The 22,683-nt window shown below is 39.6% G+C and overlaps 1 protein-coding gene across 2 annotated transcripts in view; it reads left to right on the forward strand.

The window, feature by feature from the left end:
- Nucleotides 1–4,984: 4,984 nt before the first annotated feature.
- The window catches only part of LOC110842393 (putative uncharacterized protein DDB_G0291608), a 57,024-nt gene continuing 39,325 nt past the window's right edge, over nt 4,985–22,683 (forward strand). Inside the window, exons 1-2 of one of the 2 annotated variants that reach the window (XM_022088127.2) lie at nt 4,985–5,607; nt 7,060–7,199. The gene's annotated coding sequence lies outside the window, so the exon portion shown is untranslated. Of the gene's footprint in view, nt 5,608–6,950; nt 6,969–7,059; nt 7,200–22,683 lie in introns of those variants that run through there. The other variant, XM_035846005.1, reaches the window with a different exon arrangement.

The raw sequence follows: 22,683 nt of genomic DNA on the forward strand, positions 1-22,683 counted from the left end.
TACACATTACGTATTCCCCCATTCCATCCACGCCATCAAAAAACACCATTCTTTCTCTCCTAGCCCAACAAAACCAACAATAGACTGCAATGATAATAATATAATGCACAATACCGCATTGTGCGTTGGAGTACTACACTTGGCTCTGAAGGCAAAAGTAGTGAAACACGAAATCACTTTGTGTACCTGCTTGATTATTATACAACAATTTTTTACTACTTTGCTTTCTTCCATCCTCGTTGGAACTGCAGGCACGCAGGTATTTTACTACTACTACCAAACTACGCCTAGACACCTTCTTGCCTCCCTATCCACATACAACAACAATCGCCGTGTCAATACGTATACTGCTTCTCCACTCTTCTCACTATATTCTTGGGTACATATTTACGTATGTGCTCCCGTATATGCATCCCAACCAACCAACCACTTTTCCTTTGTCACTTATTCCATCCATTGTTGAATTCAACATTCGTTTACTTCCGAGAATGTACGCGCTAGGACTTGATGATCACGTTTCAGGTTCACTTTAGTCAGCGCAAAGACCAGTGAGCGAGTAGAAGCCCATGACTGCATGACTTTTAAGTACCATTGCTGCTGCGCTGGATGTTGTTTTGAACGCTTTTAGTTTTTCCAAGTCAAATTTACATTATCATTAAGATTTCCTTGCTGATACTGCACAGAGTGTGAGCAGACGTGGCAGCGTAAATTCTTTTCCAGGTGAGCAATTCCTGTCTTTTTTCATTTGCAGGGTAGTTGGGCAGGCAGGATGGCATGGAAAACGTGGAACAACAAGTTCTAAGGCATACTTACACCTGCTGTGGAGCTGATGCGTCTTTTATTCTGCTCGTCACTAGTATCAGTTGACTCGTCTTCTTTCTGTTTACTAAGGGCACTCATGTAAATGTCATTGGCTATAGGCGAGTGTTGGTCCGAATGGTCGGGCTACGTTTTTATGGGATGCCATTGTTGAAGTCCTTTTGGAATGAACGATTATCGTGCTTGGGCTTCCTCCTTCTCGTTTGGAGAGAGATTCCATCTCCATCGCCCTATAATTTCACGGACACTTACTTATGCAGCCTTCCTTCACTTCATTAAATGCTGGCTGCAGCTCAACTGGCTGTCTTGTCGTCCTCATACATTTTACACTGCTCCTCCATGACTTTGGATTACGACGACGAGAAGAGGGGATTACTTAAGTAGACCGACACACACGTAAATAAATAGATTTTATATGGACGGCCCTACATGATATGGAATTGTTTACTATAATAATAATAATAATACTACAACGTGCATCTCCAACCAGGCATTCTGTTTTTTAGAGATGCAGAAGAGGAGTATGTTTTGCCTGCTCTTAATGTTCATTGTTGTTATGATATTCTGACATGTTTTAATGCTTTATTGAAGAAAGAATGAGGGGGTTTTTGTGCCCAGTAATTTTAAGTGATTCACCTCTTTTCAAGGTGGTGGTGTTGGGCAGGTAGGTAGGTAGTAGCAGGTATTGTCCTTTGTTTTGTGGTTGCGTGCATGCCTGCATTATTCGAATACATGCATCTCGAGTACGAGGAATAAGCATGAGTAACGATAATAAGAACGATATACGTACGAGGCTGCTATGGAATATCCACAAAAAACACATTGCTTCCATCCACACGGAGTACTACGAAAGAACGAACACCACAATTTTACTATCATTGTGTTGTGGACGGATTCATTTTATCGTAAACATTCTTGAGTCACAGGTGTACAGAAACTAATCACAAAAAATGTGCTTCATTTCTTTTTTAATACACGCCTGCCTGCTCTCTCTCCTATCCAGCAGCATGGTTTATTATGGTCTGTGAAGTCTGGCAACAAGTCAGGTGCACCAATTTTACTCTCTTTTGTTCTCTAGCTAGCCTTGGGTGCTGGCTGCGAGTCGTCGGTAATTGGTATTTACAGTATCAATGCTACAGAAGGGAAAAGTGATCTATTTCATCTTCTTTGAGTTGCTATCAGCAGTCAACAAATCCTCCCGTTGACGACGGAGACAGATTTTTTCCTTAATATGTATGTGTTGGGAATTAGGATACATATATGAAAAGTAGGATTACATATACTGAACCCATACGTTAATAATGTTGCGTATGCTCGGCCTGGAATTAGTGGAATATGGAGCAGGGAGCAGATGAGGTAAAAGAAGATGTTTTCAGGTCATGGGAGAAAAAGTCGACAAGCCGAGAAGGAAGAAAGTGAGATCGAGTTACTTGTTAAAAACGGAATACTAGACAATTTCCTTTCTTCTGTAATTGCTCCAGCTCAAAGCCTAAAAACTAACCGCTGCTGCAACAACCACCAGAAGACGATTTATAATCTTTTTTGTTTCACTTGTTTTGACTTCCGTCCATCCAATGGTTTTCATTTGTGCATGCGTATTGTACGTACATATCATGTCGTCTCGCTTTTCGGGAAACTAAACGCTCCCGTTCTTCTCCTTCTCAATGAGCAAAAAAAGGGAATATGTGAGTACTATCCATGACTGACTGCTGGAACATCTTGTGTTTCCACTTACGGAGAAATTTCATCGCTTTGGATAAAATAATGATGTGGGCAACAATTTGTTTTATCTCCGCCTCATTGTCCTAGGAATACTTGACTTACTTTACTGAGGATGAGAGACATTTGGACAAGACCACCGCCACCACCCAATCCGTAATTATGCCCCACCGTGCATAATTCCTGACTTGCTGGAAAAGAAATAGAACCTCCTTCCATGAAATATGGGGTAACTTTACAGTTTCGAAAAGTCCCACCAATGCCAGCAATCGATATTTGTTACACATTCGTTACAGGGAAGAGATTTGAGTTAAAAAACATGCTAAACAGCAAATTATTCGGGAGCTTAGCATACGGCAATGAGGAGGATGATGATGGCAACGATATACTTGATGTCTGTCTCTCTGCTCCATAATCGTGATGGGAATTGTGGTTATTCAGCGTGGGACGAGAATGGAAATACGAGTCTCCAAAAAGAAGACGATGGAGACGTATGTAAAATTGTTAATGTCATGTCACGTATTTCTGCCTCCGGTTTTTGTCTCATGAATGCAGCATGGTTACAAAACGACGAGAAAAGTTCCAGTTTCACTCTCAAAAATGAAGGTCACAACCACCAACTCTGAACTGGCTCGAAAATAAGGACATGTATTTATATCGTTATTACGACTAACGGATGATGACAATTACGATGTAAGAACGCTTTTTAAAATCAGCGTGAATGGAACACACTGTGCACTCCTATTTTGAGTACAATTACGTCTGGCAATTTGGCATTGAGATTTCTAAAAATTTGACATCCAAAAAAGCTGTTCCACAGTGGGAGGGAGATTTCGTGCTGAATTTAAAATCAAAATTTAATCTTTGGCATCATAAACGAGGTCGGTCGGCCTGACATTCTGCTACGAGCTACGACTGTTCCTTGAGACTTTGAGCTCCCTTTCTTCTTTTGTGACATTATTTCTATTCATATTCGCGGGACGTCAAGTTCAGAATCGTATCTGGTGCAATCCACAGGACTACATGCAACCAGTGCGAGACGGTCGTGTAACATCGTGGAGAGAGATACGAATCAACGAACTTTGTGAAAGAAACTTCACACGTTCAACATCAAAGCTCTCCTGCCCGTAGCTCTTTTTCCATGTGTATTATGCCAAATTGGAGAGTATTCATCCAAATGACTGTTATGCAGTGCGAATAATAATAAAACATGAGGGCAGACGCTGGAAAAGTCAATGAATCATGCGAAAGCAATTGTGTAGTATGCTGGACGTAAATAATGACCTATCTGAAATATGGATACGCATCAAAGTTTCAAACCGAGCATGTAGGGACGCATAGTCAATTGAACTGTCGTGTGGGCATTATATTATGCATGTGACATGTACGTTTCAGTCCTTCTTACGTCGTCGTCGTCTAAATATGGACCGAAATGTCATGCAGTTGTGCTGTATGCCTGCCCAATGTGCTGTTTCTTCTTCTTTCTCATTCCCACACAAGAAGAAGCAAGCAAATAAATAATGTGCCTTTCATTCAGCACATTTACGTGAGCCAAGCAATTTCCTTCAGTCAGTCAGTTGGTTGGTAACTTGGTATTACGATTACGAGGAGTAGTGCAGGACTAAAACTTGTACAGACTGCGATTCTTCATGCCGGCTGAGTTTGGCATGCAACATGTAACGTCTGCGGAAAATAAAAATAACTCTCTGGTTGAGCACAATGAAACTCGTCGTCCTAGTGGTTGAACTTGGTCGTCGTGTTGGAAATTGAGCTAGTTGAAGGTCGAATGTGAAGCATGAAACTTGTTCAATCCGCAATGTGGACCCAATTCACTCGAGAGAGGATTCGACGAGATGTCTTTCTCCCACTCCACTCAAATTGTGATGCATTACTACACACTCTCAAATTCCGCTTGAGCTATTGCGAAAGAGAGAGAAACACTGCAAACCTCCTCCTCAAAGAAGAAGAAAACCAAGGCGTGGAAGGAGGGGAAATGTTCCACACAGTCGTTCCCATCCGATATGGAGGAACATAGTTTCTCGGGAGGACCGAGATGGAGAAAAACGCCGGTCGGTCAGAGAGCAAAGTAAAAGTACCAGTTGCACGGAAGACATGCATCCTTAAAGAGTTTCTCTTATAGACGAACAAAATGAGTTTCATCAGCGTAATGGTCGTCATCACCATCGTCGTCGTCGACGTCGTTGGTCGTGTTTCATGCTTGAAAAGGGTTGCGAAGGAATTTGGTTGGTTTGGTTGAATAAAGCGAAGCAAGTGTATAAGCAAAATGGGAAACAGTCTGCTGGTCTGTACATACTTTGAAGTTTGTTGAAGCGATTCGATTGAGAGAGAAAGATGTTCATGCTTTGCTTTATGCCTCAGGTCCGGTTTTCCTGAACGCAACCTGCCAACAGAAGAGTTCTGCATGGCTCTTATGAGAGTTCTCCCAGTTCTCTCAGTCAGTTCATATTCAGAGCTTGGATAGGGAGCACGTCGACCTTCTCTTTACACGGTTTATATGGTTTATTGTCATCCACGACATAAAAGTTCATCTCTTATTGTTCGTTCCCTCGCCTCTTCCAGTTCACTTTTCACCCAGTCTTTAATTGTCATCCTCCCAGCATTTTACTTTCCTTCCCGGATAGTACAACAACGCAGTGAAAGTGGTTCACGCTCTTTGTGCTGAACGATACGAGAGACACGCTTCATGTGATCGCCGGCAATATTCTGTATCATATCCTTGACATGAGATTCTTAAAAGTCCTGCAGAGTTATTATTGTGTGAACCTGACACAAACATAGTAGACATATTTATCTGTAAAAAAAAATATAAAAGTTTGTACAAATATTTCGCTTGTGAAAAAATTATACAAAGTGAACCTGAATTTTCATACTAATCTAGATATTAAGAGAGATATTTATGTACGTATGAAAAGTTTTGTTAAAGCGTGGACTTGTTTAATACACTGGGGTGATAAAAAAAACTTACTGTTCCGTGAATAAGTGATAGTTTTTCTTTGCTGCTTATTAAGATTTCGTGCCGTCAGAAAGAAAGCAGAAGGAATCGCAATTGTGAGTGCATACATAAATAAGTTGTCATATATATGTAACTATCTCACGCCTACGAACGTACAGTTGACCACATTTTGCATATTATTGTTGCAATTTACATTTCTCATTATGCTATTATGCGACCAATTTTGCAACCCGTTATATTATTCTTGGTTTAGCATTTAATTTCCGAGTGGGAAAGTGACCTTGGGAAAGCTTCACTTTTCTCCAGAGCTGCACGTCAAGTAAGCTGCCGGCTTTTGGCATTTTCTTTCTCCTTCCTCCTCCCAGCCAGCCCAGGAATGAAGGCCTCACTTCCTCTCCATCCAGTTCCATCCAGCAGTTCTTATTTTACTCTATTTTACTAATGTGTATGTACGTAAGTTACGTATGCCGACTGTGGCGTACGAGCTCCTCCCCTGCTCCACTTGTCTTATCCATTTTGCAGCCTTCATTAAAAATTTACAGCCTTTTTTCTTCCTCGTTTTATTAAGTAAGACAACTCGGAGTCAGCTCATCAATACAATAAAATTAAAATTTGCCCCTATAAAAACATGCCGTTTAATTCATTCCCCACCATGAAACCTCGCCTCATGTCGACTCGTTCCCATTTTATTGTTTATTTCCCAACTCAAGCACCTTATCCGCGAAATGGGATTGCATAACAAAAGTAACGTTAAAAAATGATCTTTGGCTTTTGAGGAATTTGCTCGGGTGGGTTCACCTCCAAAAATGTTGAGAGTGGTGATGGTTCGAGATTTATAGATGGCGTAATAAATAATGCACACTCGGCTTCCAAGTGAGCGAGTCGTTTCGCAAGCTCATTTCCCTTCCTGAACGGATGAAATAATGTAAAACCTATCAGCACTACTTAACTTTGCCCGAGTCAGAGTGTAATAGTTGGTTCGAATTGAATATTAATATAACATATTTGCTCTTTGCTGTCTATGAAAATGCTGGTTCAAAAAAATACCAAACGATTATGACAGTTACCAGTTACCAGTGTATGGGCAACAGAGGTTTGTAATTTTAGTTTTTGTGGCGAAAATATGTAGTATAGCTAGCCGACAGACAGACAGACACAATTAATGGACATGACGATTCCATGAGCCCTGTTTCGAACCGGTTGTAAAATATAGGTTGCGAAATAGTGATTGTTCATGACGCTGGGAAAAAGGTTAGGTTAGGTTCTTGAAGGAGGAAGATGCGAATCTGCGGCTGGCAATCATATATAAAATAAAGTAACAAATTATTATTGCTCTCACTGCACTTGAGAGAAAGAGAGGAAAGAGTTTCGAGTCTTGAGGGATCGTTTTTCTGCTTGGTTCCTCCTGAAATCGTGGGCTTGATCTTGGAGTGACTTTCAGACATGCGATTTCAAGGTTTACCATGATAATATAACTGGGGTAAAAAATTGAGCCGCAATCATTCCCGGATTGACTTATATAAAAAATGTTGTGATTTCTTTTCCAGATTCTTTACGACACAAAGGAAGGAAGAATAAGAAGCTTATGAATTGAATGTGGAACAAATCCTCGCAAATTGGAATGGTGACTAAGAAGAACCCAGTGGAATTTTTCATATTTATTACTTTTGAGGTTGCGGAAAATACGGTAAGCAAGTCGTCTCATCTCGTTCTACGCCAATTTGGACGTATGTTCTTAAGCACATACGTCTGTAGAGCTTTTCATACACATTGCACATCTCATTATTATATATAAAATACAAATTCTCCAATTCTTTTGCCGAAAACCTCGCAAAATGTATTTAACATTCTTTGTCCTGAAAAGAGCAAAAATCGTATTACAAATTGACGAAGGTAATCTAACGGAAATTGTTGTCCTACATTTGATCTGAAATTGGTCGATATATTATTCGCTCTCCAAGATTGTTAGACTTTTTTACGCGTTGAGACTTTTTTTGGAGACATGCACCCGACCGATTTTTTTCTGCAACCGAATTTTCCACTAACAATGTCAAGCCTTTCAGTTTTGCTGTACTCACAGTTTCGTTAGATATAAAATAATTAACTATTAGCCCAAAAATACTGGTTGACTCCATGGCTAGTAAGTAGTGCTAGATTCTTGAGATCACTCCAGACACGTCAACGAGTATTTAAATTGAAAACATTTCTCGGCAAACTGGCAAAAGTCTGTACAAAAATTTAAGGTTGGCTGTTGCACCCACAAAGAAATATATTGTTGAAATTGGTCAAAAATTCGAATACTGCGATATATACGATGCACTATGGACAATCTACACTAAAAAGGGTATGAAATGGTAATTGGAAATGTCGCCTGATCTATCGTTGTATAAATTATGTGACTTTACAACTTTATGACTTATTATGAAAGACACGAGATTGCACATTATTGATCCCCGTCTTTAAATCGTGTTTCTCATACACACACACAAACAAAATTGCCAAGTAAAGTTTGCGTAAAAAATAAATGACTTATTTACGACCACGTTAGGCTTTTGATTGGATTGCAAAACATCCCCTTTCATGCTTTATCAACTCCCTGGGTTCCTCCATAGAATATTGACGATTAAGATAGCACCAGTGTTGATGTCAACCCTGAAAGCAAAGTGCGGATAAATTGTAGGAACGCAATGGTGTATTCACTACTCATAGTATTATCAGTGTTCAGAATGGTGCAGCCAGTCGTGCCGTCTATTGTTTGTCCATTCCAATTATGGTTTATCATTCCAATTCAAAGCAATAAATATTAATAGAGCCGGAATGCATAAATAGAGAATTAGAACAATATTCCATTTCATATATTCCTTGCGAAAAAGGCAGTGCTACATATTTATTTATCCATGCACTATCGTGGAGGGTCGTAGACGATAAAGTTGTTGGCTAGAAGAGAGATAAATGCATAGACTTTCGTTTGATGAAGAATATATTATTAATGTCATTCTTCCCAGTGTCACAAAAATAATTGATCCAACCTTTGACATTTATTTAATAATTTGCACTGAATCAAATTTCCATTTATGTAAATATCTGTATATTATTTCTCGAGACCTTTGAGCTATTAATACTTTTTATGACTGTCACTTAGTCAAGTTGTTCTTTAAATACGGATGTCAGACTGGTTTGGTTCGTTAATCAACAGAAATTGGTAAATTATAAATGATTTCATCATGAAAGAGTTTGACCCATTGCCGAGAATTGTGGTGGTCGTCGTATGTCCAATGATTGACCTCTCTCTCCACTCGAGTCGACCACATGTCCAGCATCACATTCACATCATTACATATACTCTGACTTGACTTATTTACAACTTTTGTGTTGCCTGATACCATTGATTAAGATAACTAATGAGTTCAGGTCGGATTTTTCTGGTATAAATCACGCTTGTAAATTTTCCACTGCTTCGGCACATCACTCACACCCAGCAGTGAGATATCTCCAGTCAACCAACCTGGATACATCAAATGCCTGATAAACTAATAACTTTTAGATTATTTCGTAAAAAATTGAAATTATTTTGTTTGCGTAAGAAACAAGGGGAAGACTGATGCTGAGACCCGGTACAGACATGCAACAAATAAATGTTTCAATATTTTGTTAGTCATCGGCTAAAAATAGTTACGATTCGAGAGATGAACTCCGTACATGGTGCTATAAATGCTACATAATGCTGTTCATTGACCCAAATGGTCTCAATTGAATCAATGGAGAAAAACAAACATATCATATCAGTTGTCAATATCATGTTCAAAAAGTAATTAAATAATCGAGTCGTCTGTTTGATTGAACACAACCACACATCGCATCCAAACAAGTCGAGATTGAGATAGTTCCTCTCGAATTATTATTATCCAGCCTCAAAGCCACCACTACCCACGGATGTTTCATCATCATCAGGCTTGCAAAAACAAATATGTATGTATGCAAACACAGTCATGCTGCTCGAGGGAATGACCATCCATGAAATGCTGTAAAATATTTTAAATGCAATTGCCGGTTGCACAACTGTGTTTACTAAACACTGTGCAGTAACAATATTGATAAGTAATATCATATCGAGTATGTGATGATATGCGATCCACACAACACAGTAATATGATATCATAGATGTACCTCGTACATGTAATAGGTGTTAAATTGAGTGTTCATCTTACGTATGTACGTAGTACCCTAAAATTCATGAAATGTATCCATCAATAATGTCGCATTAGTGAAACGTTGTGATGCCATTGTTCTGGTCTGGTTGTCACACGTTAATTGAAAATAGTCATCACCTCGTGTCGACCTATGTAAGTAAATATGTGCATCTGTAGAACATACGTCTGGAGCTTCGTACTCTTGGCCTTTGACAGCAACCTTATTGTTGGCAGCATTTTGAGTCATGTCAAGTTGAGAAACCTTTTAGACCTATTCACAACAACCACTTGGTGCGGCAGTAGAGCAGAAAATTGGATCCGATATATTACGTTTCCTTGAAATGGTATACATAGGTCAGAATAATAATAGTCTTTGGTAGTACTTTGTCAGATGAGATCATCACCATCGTGCCATTTCTATCTAAACTAATACATACAAATACGCAAAGAATATATATACGTAGCCGTGGTGGTTGCTGTGTCCAAAACAAAGCTGAAAAATAACTTGTCAATCTGTCATTCATAAACTTGTCAACAAATTCATTTTGCTGGCTTTGATGTATCGAGAAATGAAAAATGCACATTTTTGCAATCATGTACATGTAACTTCAAAGTCATAATAACAGGACGCTTCTGTGTAATTTCCATGATTCTGGTGACGTCGTTGTGTCTACTTAATTTTATTTTCTTCTTTATCCATATCGCTCAACGTCCCGTTTACACACGTGTATTTTTTATATTCTTTTTTAAGTAAAGTAATGAGTGACATATTTACATGTCCTTCAAAAATTTTCTCTTCGTATACGGAGAAATTATCTGAGGTCCAAGGGTAACTGGATCGTCCTTTCTTTCTCGTCCATATTCATCAATCATCACGTACTATTCCAACTAAATAGTAATTGCGAAACCTATTTATGTTTTACCCTCACTCATCCACCCGTTTTTCCTTCTTTGTATTTCCATTTCGACTGAACTCTCATGACTTGACACGCATTTTCTGTTTTTAACTGGAATTTAGAATAACATTTCCAACACACCCACGAAAGTTGGACGGACGGTTGTTCTCCCGAGTTTCCCTCCCACAACACTAGTTTCAGATAATACTTTGTTAGCAACAAAAGAATTATTTGAACGGTTAGGTCATCGACAAGACGGTGTAAGGAGCCAGTTCTTGGGAAAGATATATGAAGAAGGCACACATAACAAGAACACTCGCGGACAAAGTGTACGTAGTTGTCGTAGTTGTCGTCCTCCTCCTCCGAAATGTGTATATAGTTTTCTTCTTGGATGATCAGTTTACAACGACGAGCTGAACACAAAGCAGCACTTGAGTCCCATACAAAGGAGAATTTTAAATAAATCTGGACAGGTTGACACGCCCCGGCCGATGTGTCCTTTTTGTGCCCATTGTGTTCTCTGTAAGGGGCTGAGAGTCAACCATCAGCTAAACAGTTGTGCTACATCGGTCTAGTGCAGTGGGGCTTCCTTCGGGGAGTCTCTGGTGGAGATTGAGTTCATAATTTCTGGGTAGGCAGTCAATAGCTTTGCTGGGTCAATAGACAGCTTTTGTCTCTTTACGAGCAGCATTTGAGGCAGGTCTTGTTGTTTTGTTTCTAACAGTGTCCTTTGTTTGCCTTACTTACTGCCACTTTGCAGCCAACTAGATACTTTCTATTTTGGGTCTGGAATATAATTTAGTGCCTCTGTTTTGAAAATTAAGCGAACGTTTCGTAGAATTTGTCATTTTATCAGTTTATCCATTGATTGGTTGCTGCTGGCTGAATGGTTTGACACAAGATTATCCAAAACAAATACGTGTTTACTTATGTATATAGATTCCTTTCCGAGGCTGCAGTCGAGTGCATATTTTGGGCCAAGTTTCTTTCTCGCTTTCCTTTGCATGCATGCATGTAACCAAAATTACATGAATCAACAGCGTCCGACATTCCATTCCTCGACTTAATTTGTCTTGTCTGTGTTTGGAAAAGCTCATTTTGTTCCTCGTTGCATGTTCTGCTAACTCGGCGGCTCGGCCTCTCTCTCCAGAGTGCAAAGTCATCGGATGACCAACAGAACTGTGCAAGCAAAGAAAATAAATGCCATTTCTAATACTTTTTGGTTCCTCTCTCAGCCTTGGTAATGAGCCCTGAGCATGTTCCACGTAATCGTAAAACGTGCAGCAAGTCATTGTCGACACTGCTGCTGAAGAGAAATTCCTCGGCGTCACACCATAACCATCTTATTTATTGTTAACTCCAGCTTAACGTGGCTGCAGCGAGAATGGAAACGTACAACCTCTCTTTCCTCTTGATTAAAGCAGTAAACTGGTTACTTTTACTATTCACCCCCCTCATTTTCTCTCAAACACAGTAGTGGACACGAGGCCGAGGAAATTGAACTGGTGAATTATTCCCACTTTGCATGAACACAATCAAGAATTGGGAATTTAGCATTCTCCAGCATTTAACATTTCTTTCAAATAATCACGAGTCCACGGAGACATGTATTGGCCGTGAGTGCTAAACATTATGCGTGTGCATGATGATCTAACGAAATAGTCCATTGTGAATTGACGATAGACGTTGCCACCAGTGAGTGACCATTAGAGAAGGATTATTATTATGAGACAGATATTAAAATGACATTTACACACCTCTTCCTCGACAACGACGAGGCTCGTCCAGCTCAGTTTTATTTATTTCCAGAGAGGTATTAAGATTACAATGAACAATGATACTACACATAAACGTACCTCGTTTGGTCAACATAAATACCTTGTTGTTGTGCCACATTCTGTGAATTTGGTATGCATTACGTAGATTTTTGTTGTTCTTGGCGTTGACGATGAGACTCGACTCAACTACGCAGACATGTTTGGTAGTTGACTTCATGATTTGTACATTCGTTTAATTCCACGTAAATAGTAGATTTGTAGATTTGAGTGGTCGACAGTTGTGGGTAGGCAGTTGTAGTACAAGAATTGAACAATACGACACTTTGTCTTCCTCCTCCGTCGGTGATGAGACGAATGATACAATAAAACTCTACTAAACGTGCTGGAATTTTTTAAGATTTCTGGACCCCAGGCCAAATACACGGGACAGACGAACCTTCTGGCCTCTGATTATAAAAAGATAATAAACGTCGTGAATGAATGAACATGAGGTGGTCATTTATGGTCATACACGAGAGAATTCAGATTTGTGTGCATTACTTGAGTCTCACGTTATCTTCTTTTTTATCCACAAATAAACCCACTCAGTTTCCTTGAAATAGTTTATTTCTTCTGTTTCTGGAGGCAGTTTTATTCGTGTTCTTCACGTTGAACAGTAATTGTAAATCAAGCGTGCTTTAAGCTCAACCTGGCCATGTCACAGAGGTTATTTATTATATTTAATACGAGGTTTTTAACTGGTCATCATTATTTTTACGAAAACATGGCACACACAATCCTTTACATTATTTGCACTACATATTTACATATTCTCTTATTTCAATTTAAATACTAGTTAAATACTGTTCATGTAAATTGTAGCAACTCATGTTTTTCATCCGAGCGAATTAAAAAATTCTTGCATTCTGCATCTGCCTTGGAATATTTTCATTAGTTTTCACCGTTAGTAGAGCTCCCTAGAGAGGGATTAATTAATGCGTTGGGTGCGGCGGAGATCACTCAGTGAGGCTGTAAATTTGAGTGCCGGCAATGTATTTCATCACGGTGTGCTAGGGCTGGTCCATAAAAGATGACGGAATTACGAGCACATTTGATACCCATCCATTGTGCGTATAAAAAGGTTATGTAACGAGTTGTCTTCTTCGTCTTCACATACTCGCACTGAATTATTAGCCAGAAGTGGAAGTCGAATCTGGTGGTGTGTGAGGCGACCACCCCGAAGGCCGTGTCTCGTACCCTGCTAGAAATGGGCAATAATCATAACAATAAGATTGTAATGACGACAAGCAAGAGAAGGAATGATGAGAAGCCAGTCCTCGCATTTCGTGGCATTAGGTGTTGTTGGTTATCCTACCTGCAACTCGTCCGCATGTAACACTACTTGAAACAACGTCCATTTAACTGGTTATTGTTCACTGACTAGTGAGATGCAATCCAGATCGAGATTCTTTGTTTAATTCATGCATGGCGACACGTTCCTTAATTTCCTTCACTGCACAATCCCATGTTTCAGTAAGAAAGTTTACAACAAATCGCCATAAAGTAGTGGGAGACGGAGGTCAAAGTTATGCATGTATGTAGATATTTACCATGTGCATTTGGAACTGTAACGATGTCATTAATAAGCATTTGCTCATAAATATAGCGTGCATGCTTCCATTTGGAGAAGCAAACTATGTGTGCAGCACTGGAATATGGTGCTTATTGATGATATGTAGTTGAAGAAATGGCGTTGGATTGATAGTTAAGTAAGATCACTTGGTTCAAAGTCTCGTAGAGGCAAAAGTTTAACTGGTGTGACTTTAATTTAGCAAAGTTGTTGTAAACCGTATGCAACTGTGTTCTGGGACGACGGGTCTGACTTCTGAATCTGAAGGGCAATTTCATTTGGACGATTGATGTCAAAAGAGCAGAAGAAGAAGCCTGTGACTCCACCAAAGGCTTTCCAGAGTTGGATTTGGATTTATCGAGAAAGTTTATAAACACTTGACATTTTGTATTTTGTTCAATTTGCTCGCTCACTTCAACAAGTTGGTTGGATTGCGCTGGCTGAAACAGTCTGTCTATCAAACACAGTGGCAATATTTCCTATCATGCTCCCCACCCGTGATTTTTGCATGATTTAGAATGGATGAAGATCGATCCAATCACTTCCTCCTTCGATTTCCATACTACTTTTGCCCATTGGAGCAGCGCTATTGTTTACGTAGGATTAGCTAGCATACTCAGGTTGGCTGTTGTGCTAAATAGATGATAAGCGTTTATTTCGTGGTATCTGGAAATAAAAAGATTCGTCTGAGGTGTGAGGTAAGAAATATGAAAAAAAGTGTCTACCGAAGAGTCGAGATGGCGAAACTTTTCTCGAAATTGTATGTTTTGTTATTTAAAAAGAAATGAACGCTGTTTTCATTATTTCAATCACAAATCTTTACTGAATTAGAATATGTAGTAAATTTATTTTAGCTCGTTTCGTGGTATGTACATACATGTGTAGGAATAAATCCCGTATTTATCCTGAACATGTCGCATGAATTGAATTCATCATGAATAATAAGTTAAATGATAAGCTTCGTTGTTTCTGATTCTGGCACTTACTGTATTTCATCAGTAGAACGGAGGTGTGCTGCATGCATGATAACTTCGTATGCAAATATAAGTGCAGATTCATATATACGACTACAACTATTACCAGCCATTTTCATGTCATCTCGCTTTCATCATGTGTAAATATATACGGAAAATTAATCTGCCCGAGCTTTCCGGTCTTATCGTTACTACTGCACACACATCAAGGTTTACGTTTCTACCTAAATCTGGCGATGATGCGATGGTTGTCCAGATGCATTTTGCCGTATAATTCGTCAAGTAGTCACCATTTCGGCATAGCTTAAAATTAGAATGCCTTGCACATCATCACGCACGGGTAGACCGGTATTTCAAAGTTGATTCATAATGTTGTACGCATTTCAATATTTTTAAATGTATTATAACTTTTGGAAAATATTGTGCTTGTCAAAAATACAGACAGCTTGAAAACATTTATGGGGGACAAAGTTTACATTTTGTATAATAAGTATGGACAATTTCGCAAAAGCTAGCATAATTTCCAAGTGCCGAATCCATATAAATAAATGACAATTTTCGACTGCTTTTTGTATTTCTGTTGGTATACGTGCGTGCCAAGTTGTCCTCCGTTTTTCTTACTTTGGTATTTAAGTGATGGTCTAAAACATAGATCTGCGCATAAGAAGGTCTATAAAGCAACTCATTTTGTCACCCAAATCGACAGCGTCCACTCCACTCTCCTCGTTAATAAAGAATGTCGTAATAACTTAAAATTAAGCTCTTCAAGATGGATGAAATTCATATGATCGTCGGCATCATCTGCTAAATTCCAGACCTAACAAGCAGTGAACGATGTTTGTGTCTGTGCTGTGTAATCGAGAAATATTTGGGAAACTGAGATACAAATTGAGCAGCTATGTACTGACAAGAAGGATATATGTATCTATTTGAGTATGTATGTAGATGGTACACGTAGGTATTTATGCACATAAACACACTTAAATTTTAAACGAGGCCGACTTCAATAGTTTAGCTATTTGATTTGGGGGCAAATATACTCTCTTTAATTTCAGCCCCTGCCTAATCCCTAAGCAAACGATGTATGTCAATTCCTCAATCAGCGATTCACAGACATTTTATCACTGCCTGCTTGTCAACATTTGCCGAAAGACTTATTTACCGTCCAAGCTCCAAGCTCCTCTTATTCTCTCTCCTCGATTGTTAATTCATCGTGCTGGAAATGGGCCGGGTTCTGTACGTGGTTTCTTGATGAAGTAAATACAACTGGATCAATTTGGTTGTTGAGTAAGGCGACGTAATGTAATTGGATATCCAAGAAGCAAGTCAGTAGATTGCTCTCGGATCACATTCAAAGTTATCTGACTGACCATGTCACTTCTTCTTCTTCTTCATAAGGACGTGTAGTTCATACAGAACTCATGGCTGCAGTCTGTCCATCCAACGAAATGTGTACATAGTTCAACCACGGACAATTGACGATGGGAATCATGCAGTGGGAAGATGATTCTTATGAGTGCGAGAGGCCACACTCGTCATTAAACCCTCCGACCCTTCAACTGACTTTTGACTCCGAGTGGCAAGCATGAAGAACTGCATTTATTACTACTTACATTCGGTCAATAGTTGTTGACGTTGATCGTAAAAATTAATCAAAAACATTTTTAAACAAACGCATCATTCATCACCATTCGAGCCAGGAGGGAATAGTTGGATGGACACACATGATTTTATTATTATTAGAATACATAGTTGACCGACCAACCAAATTGAGTGGACACCACTTGTTTACTCCAAGTAAGCAAGAAAGATATGACGACGACGACGACGCTCAATAGTGTGTCAGACCTTTCAGAAACCCAGCATGTGCAATTCAACACTCGTTCATCATCCCATTTTTTTGCTGGATATTTATTATATCATCTCATTCCCATGCAGATGTTACTTGGAGTGAAATTTATCCATGGTACATACATACTTACGCTAGACGACGTCAACTACTGATCTGACAGGGACTTTTTGAGTGTTGTTTTTCATCCATGCACACACCGAGTTTGTTTTTGTTTCACTTGCCGACCAAACATTGTTCTCTGACGATGATGATGATGGTCTCATTATTGAACAGATTTATTTGCATTTGTTTTACTTTTGTTGAAAGTGATGGATGCAGATGGGGATGCGTGAACTTTTTTACATTCAAGATATTCAGAGATGAATAAGTTGATCTATAAATCAATTTAAATGACAAGACGAGGGCTGACTGTGTGGAATACAGAGATGAATAACTTGTAATTATTTTCTCTGCTTATATACGGACGGAGTGGAGCAGTAGTGTTCGCGACGACTAAAACCATGTATGTATTTATTGATGGTACTTAAATACAGATGAGCTTGAGTTATGACAATCTGACTTGTGTCTCAGTGTGTCCATAGATCACTCAATTCAAAGACACCATTCATTGATGGAGAAATAATGCAATTCATCCGACAAGTTTTCAATTTATTGCGAAACAACAGTTTACATAAGCGAAATTTATCGAGTTATTTGTTTGTATCGGTAGGCATGCAACATTCTCTAAGAAATTATTTAGTGTTTAGAGTCCTAAAGGTTCTAAATGTTCCAGCCCCTAATAATAGATACTGATAGCAGGGATAAAGTGTAGTGGGTTTGTTGGTCTTGACTCACTTTTGCCACTTGAACTTGAGCCTGTTATACAAATCATTGTGGATTCGTCGCAGCGAGGTTGCATGATTACACTTGTTGAATTTTATCTGCCTTATTATTCTTGATGGGAGGACTTTAACCAGGTAGACACTGAATGAAACTGTCTACGTGCATATTAAGGCATTTGGCGTATCTGATATTCCATTTGATACCACTTACACTTTTATACTTTAGTAGTTTCTCCATTATTGCATGTAAAATTTGCAACCTGTCGTCTCCGATAAGAGGCTTCATGTCAAGTTTTAGTCTCATTTATAAAGCTCCTTATATAAGGCCAACCAACCAACTACTTACTTTGTTCGTAGGCATTGTGCGCATCGATCGATACGGTGAGCCTTGCAAATGGAACGCTCATTTGCAGTGCAGAAAGTAAAGTAAGTAAGTAAAACAAAAAGAGTTTGCGTTTTTCTCGCTAAAGTTTAAATTTGGCATGCAAAAACAAAGGGGTTTGCAACAAAGGGAAAACGAGCCGAGGCTGCTCTTCTAAAGCTTCATGCAATCACATTCATAAGTCATGACAAAAATCCATTAAAGAAATGAAGAGCTGTCACTGTTGATTTTCTGTCTGAAACAACGGCAAACTAGCACTGAGTAATTGCAAACAATATTAACGATGTTGGGCAACTTTGAGTTAACAATCCTACGCCATTTTCTGCCATAGCTCACCCGCATGATTTTTTATTCCTACCTGTTCTCCCTTTTGCAAAGTTCAATAAAATAATTGATTGCACCTGACACACAACTGTGATGAATACGAGTTCCTCCCGGATCTGAAGTAGTTTTTCTTGCATTTTTTATTAGACAGGCTGCTTCTTCGTCTTCTTTTTGATGCTGAAGCACTTGACGATGGGCAAACGGAACATGTCATAAGTGATATTACGGCTACACAAACACATATTGAGCACATATCCTTCCAGCCTCTCAAAGATTTAATAGCCCCCACAGAGATTTAATCTTATTCCAACATGTAATCTCTGCTGTAATCTACGCTGGATCAATATTTGTGACCGAAAATAGGCTGCACGCAAATCAATATTGTGATATTGGCAATATACGAAATGAACTCTGGATTCGTAGACTCTGAGCAATGATTGGAATCAGTTTCTTCTTTTCAATAGGTCACAGTTCAGCGTGGTCTACAAATTGAATTTTCTGTAACGGAATAATGCCCATTACTACTACTACAGATACTACCCCTGCATACGTCCGTAGGTTGGACGTGAATTGACTCAAGCTTCTCCTCAAACAAACCGTTGTCGTATATTGATCCTTCACTCCGCAGCGGAGATGAAGTTGCTAGATATCTACGAGGTCAGTTAGTGGGGTGGTTTTGTCATCATTATATCGTAATCTAATTCTCCGAGAAAGGGATACAAAGGACAATTCAATAAAGATAAAGGAAAAAGCTCAATAATACAATCAATGAAGTGAAAGTATTATTTGCGAGGAGAAGAAGGCGACCTAATCCTCCGAAATCCCAGCACATCTGGATATTGGACTCGTTCATTCGGTCCTTCTCTCTCTCTCTCTCTCCGGTATTTGTTGATTCTGGGTGTTCTGGTGTGACAGAGGTTAAATAAAGGTCCTAAATGGATTGGGTAATGATTGAATGGGATTTCTCGGAGCAATGCTACACATAGAACCGTTATCCACGGAAACCTTGAAATGGATGGGAGCAGATTGACCGTGTCTGGCTCCTATCAACGACGAGCGAAATAACCCAATGGTGGCAAAAGGCGTTTCATCTCGTCGTGGGTATGTTCATATCCTCGTGTGTCAGTGGATGTGGAGTTAGAGCTCGCACACACACCAGCCGTGCAGGATCGAGCGTGAGTTCCGTTTCAGTCAGTCAATCATTGCTGGCGTAGTATCGTCGTCGTAACGGATGGACGTGGATGGAGAAAGCTGTGTCAAAGAATGTCCGTAGGGATTCATGAGCGAGAGTGGGAAAGTGTTATTTTAGGCCGCCTAGCTTCCCATCCCATTCACTGGAAACATTCAGTAGAAAGAAACCCCTGTTTGCAAGTGCAACCGTCTGCCTGTTCTGCTGCAGAGGAGACCGACCAATCTCCGGATCTTGTCGGACCCCGTTCACCCATCTTGTCAGATGAAATGCTTATCAAACTGTCCTTCTTCGAAATGGACAAATTCCGGCCTGTTCCGTACATAAATTTTGACGGGCAACGTCTTCTCGGTTGTGCTTGAAAATAATGCGTGTAGCATGATACATACGTACGTACGAATACTGGTTACATATTTATTTGTCGCTCAAGTTGCATGCAGACGAACTTTGCTAGATACGTTGACGTTTTCTAAGAATCGGCTTCGGAATAATTCCTTGGAGAAGAACTGTCAGGCTTGCTCACTTTTTGGATTTTAGTCCCAATCCTCTTCACCAACATATCCATGCACATGCATATAGATAAATATGGGTATTATGCAGGCAGTGGGTATTATGTATGTATGGCTTGACAAAGCTACACAGTTGATGAGTAACGAGAGTGCAGAGGGCATGAATATTTCAGTGGGAAGAGCAAGTCTCAGTAATTTGTCCAATTTAAAGAGCATAATTTTGGGATAGACTTGCAACTTTATCTACACTTTCACCCCAACTCTGCTCGAGGACATTTCATGGTTTTAACTTTAACTTTCTCCACATCACTTGTCGCTTTCGCAGTTCCAAGTTTTACCATCTCCCAAGGAGGACTTACTTACGTAAGTAAATACGTCCGTCCGTATGCTGAGGAATGAAGAGGCTGTAGGGTTGAAAAGAATGCTGGTAAAACAGCGCATTATTATTATGTCGCTGTGTGAGGATTAGCTGAGCAATCTCGCTAATAGTACTTACGCCAACATATTTCCGGCTTTTAAGTGAATGCCTTGGGTTAGAGTTGAATCCAAACCACGGAGCACTTCACCCAATGGCTCACTCACTCCCGACCAAACTCAAGCCACATGAATAATTTAGAGGGGAAAGAGGCCTCAAAAGTGAGTGGGAGTGTAATTTCTGGGCTAAATAAATTGAGTGGACTTGACAGTTTATAACTTGAGAGGAGCCCTCCTGGGAGAAATGTGTGTATTAATACATGAGTGCATTATCCTGCCCTGCCAATACCACCACTACCCGTTCGCACACTTTAATTTCGAAAATGCACCCATTACATCAACCCACGCAACAATACGCCGTGATTGAAGCCAGCTCAGGGCGGAAAGTGGTGAAAGTTTTAAATTACATCATTGATTAGATTACCCTTGTGTCGAAAGGACAAAAAGATGTAATTCTTCCCAAACCGGATAATTGTGTATACCATTTAAGCCCCCAACCAAAGACAGCCTATTCAAATTAGGAAGTTGTTACAACTTTTAAATTAGCAATTATAAGCCACTCTAACTTCACTAATGTTATCTGTTCAGCCATTTACGGTATCTAATTGGCAATCCTACGAGCAGATGGAACGCAACATTCTCCAAATTGCAAGTTTTTTTCAGAATAAATATTCTCAAGGTCTAATAATAAAACTGCAAACTGAACATGGAGTTTAGAGTAGTTTGCAGTTTGCAAATAGCTTTCCCAAAAAGCACACTACGTACACAAGAAAGTACGTACATACGTAGAAAGTCCAAGAGTGAAGTTGTCACGAGTTGAGCGAGTGACACCGTCGGTGCATGGGTGATATGTGATTCTCTGTCTTTATCTGTCTCGTATGTTTAAGTAGAGAGCAAGGAAAGGCAGCTAGTTGACATTTCTCTCATGTCCTCTCGCCAGCCTTTCATCATATCCTGGGACATTGATTACAGTTTAAGCTGGCAGCATTTCATTGAGCGTAATTTGGAAATCTTGAGCTTGTGTTCTGGAGAAATCCGTCTCTTTCCGTCTATATCTGCATGGTTTGGCAGTGGTTGTTGGAGGAGGATGAGACTCTTGTATTTACATGGAGGCGTGTGATACCTTTCGTTGAATAAACAATCCAACTATGCACTTGAGCAAATGCAATTTTGTAACCTCAATTCATTTCAACCACAGACGCTTCAAAGGCTCCGAGGCATATCCGGTCCTCGTCATCTTTGTTTAGTGGCCCAAATCTATACGATAACGAAATTAGAACGGGGAGCTCCAATGCCTTCGGTACTTTCTAATTTAATTAATTCACAAATTGAACCAAATACGGAGCATAATTTTGAACATCTCTTCTTCTGTACACATTTTATGACAGTGTTTGCACAAGGTATCATTACGTTGTTGGTATGAATGCTTCATGCACAAATGTCAAACTTTCACCAAGTGCATCGAAATGGAAATATGCCAAAGAAAGTCTGAGAAATATGAGAACACTCCTCTTTCATTATGTACTCAAGGAATAAGTGTATATACATTTGTTCACATTTCTGCACACAATGCAGAGTAGTCTGTAATTAATTAAAATTGATGCTGAATAATGCGCAAGTACAAGGAAGCAATAAACATATCCCGACACGGAACGACGAAAACGGATTTCTTGAATTATGCACAGTCTTATTTCCAAATAACTGCGAATTTATGTTTTCGGTCATCAGGAAATTCCTCCAGCAGTGAAAAGTGGCCAATTATAATTTTTGCTGAGTGACATTTAGACAAATTGGTGGATGGATACACTTTCCCTCTTGAGATTACACCGCAAAGTGCAGTGAAGTTGACATGTCGTGTGTAACAGAAATAAATTCAAGGTAACACATTACTCCTGGTGATTGGAGAGTGAAGAAAGTGGTGGAGCTGTGGCTGAGCAATAATGAAAATGTATTGATTTCCCCCCAGCTCACGGTGACGGTGGTGTACGTCTTTCTCCTCACTAATAAACCTGCCCATATTGTTGCACCTACGAAGGTACATGCATCAGCTCCTCACTCACCTTGCTTTCTCTTAGACTGTCCTCGCCAAACCATGACTGCCACCACCACCACCGACCGAATGACTGCGAGTCTTATTTAGACCTGGAGTAGTAAAGAATATGCCTTTGAATAA

Source organism: Folsomia candida, unplaced genomic scaffold (assembly GCF_002217175.1).
Source record: "Folsomia candida strain VU population unplaced genomic scaffold, ASM221717v1 Fcan01_Sc001, whole genome shotgun sequence".
NCBI lineage: Eukaryota > Metazoa > Arthropoda > Collembola > Entomobryomorpha > Isotomidae > Folsomia > Folsomia candida.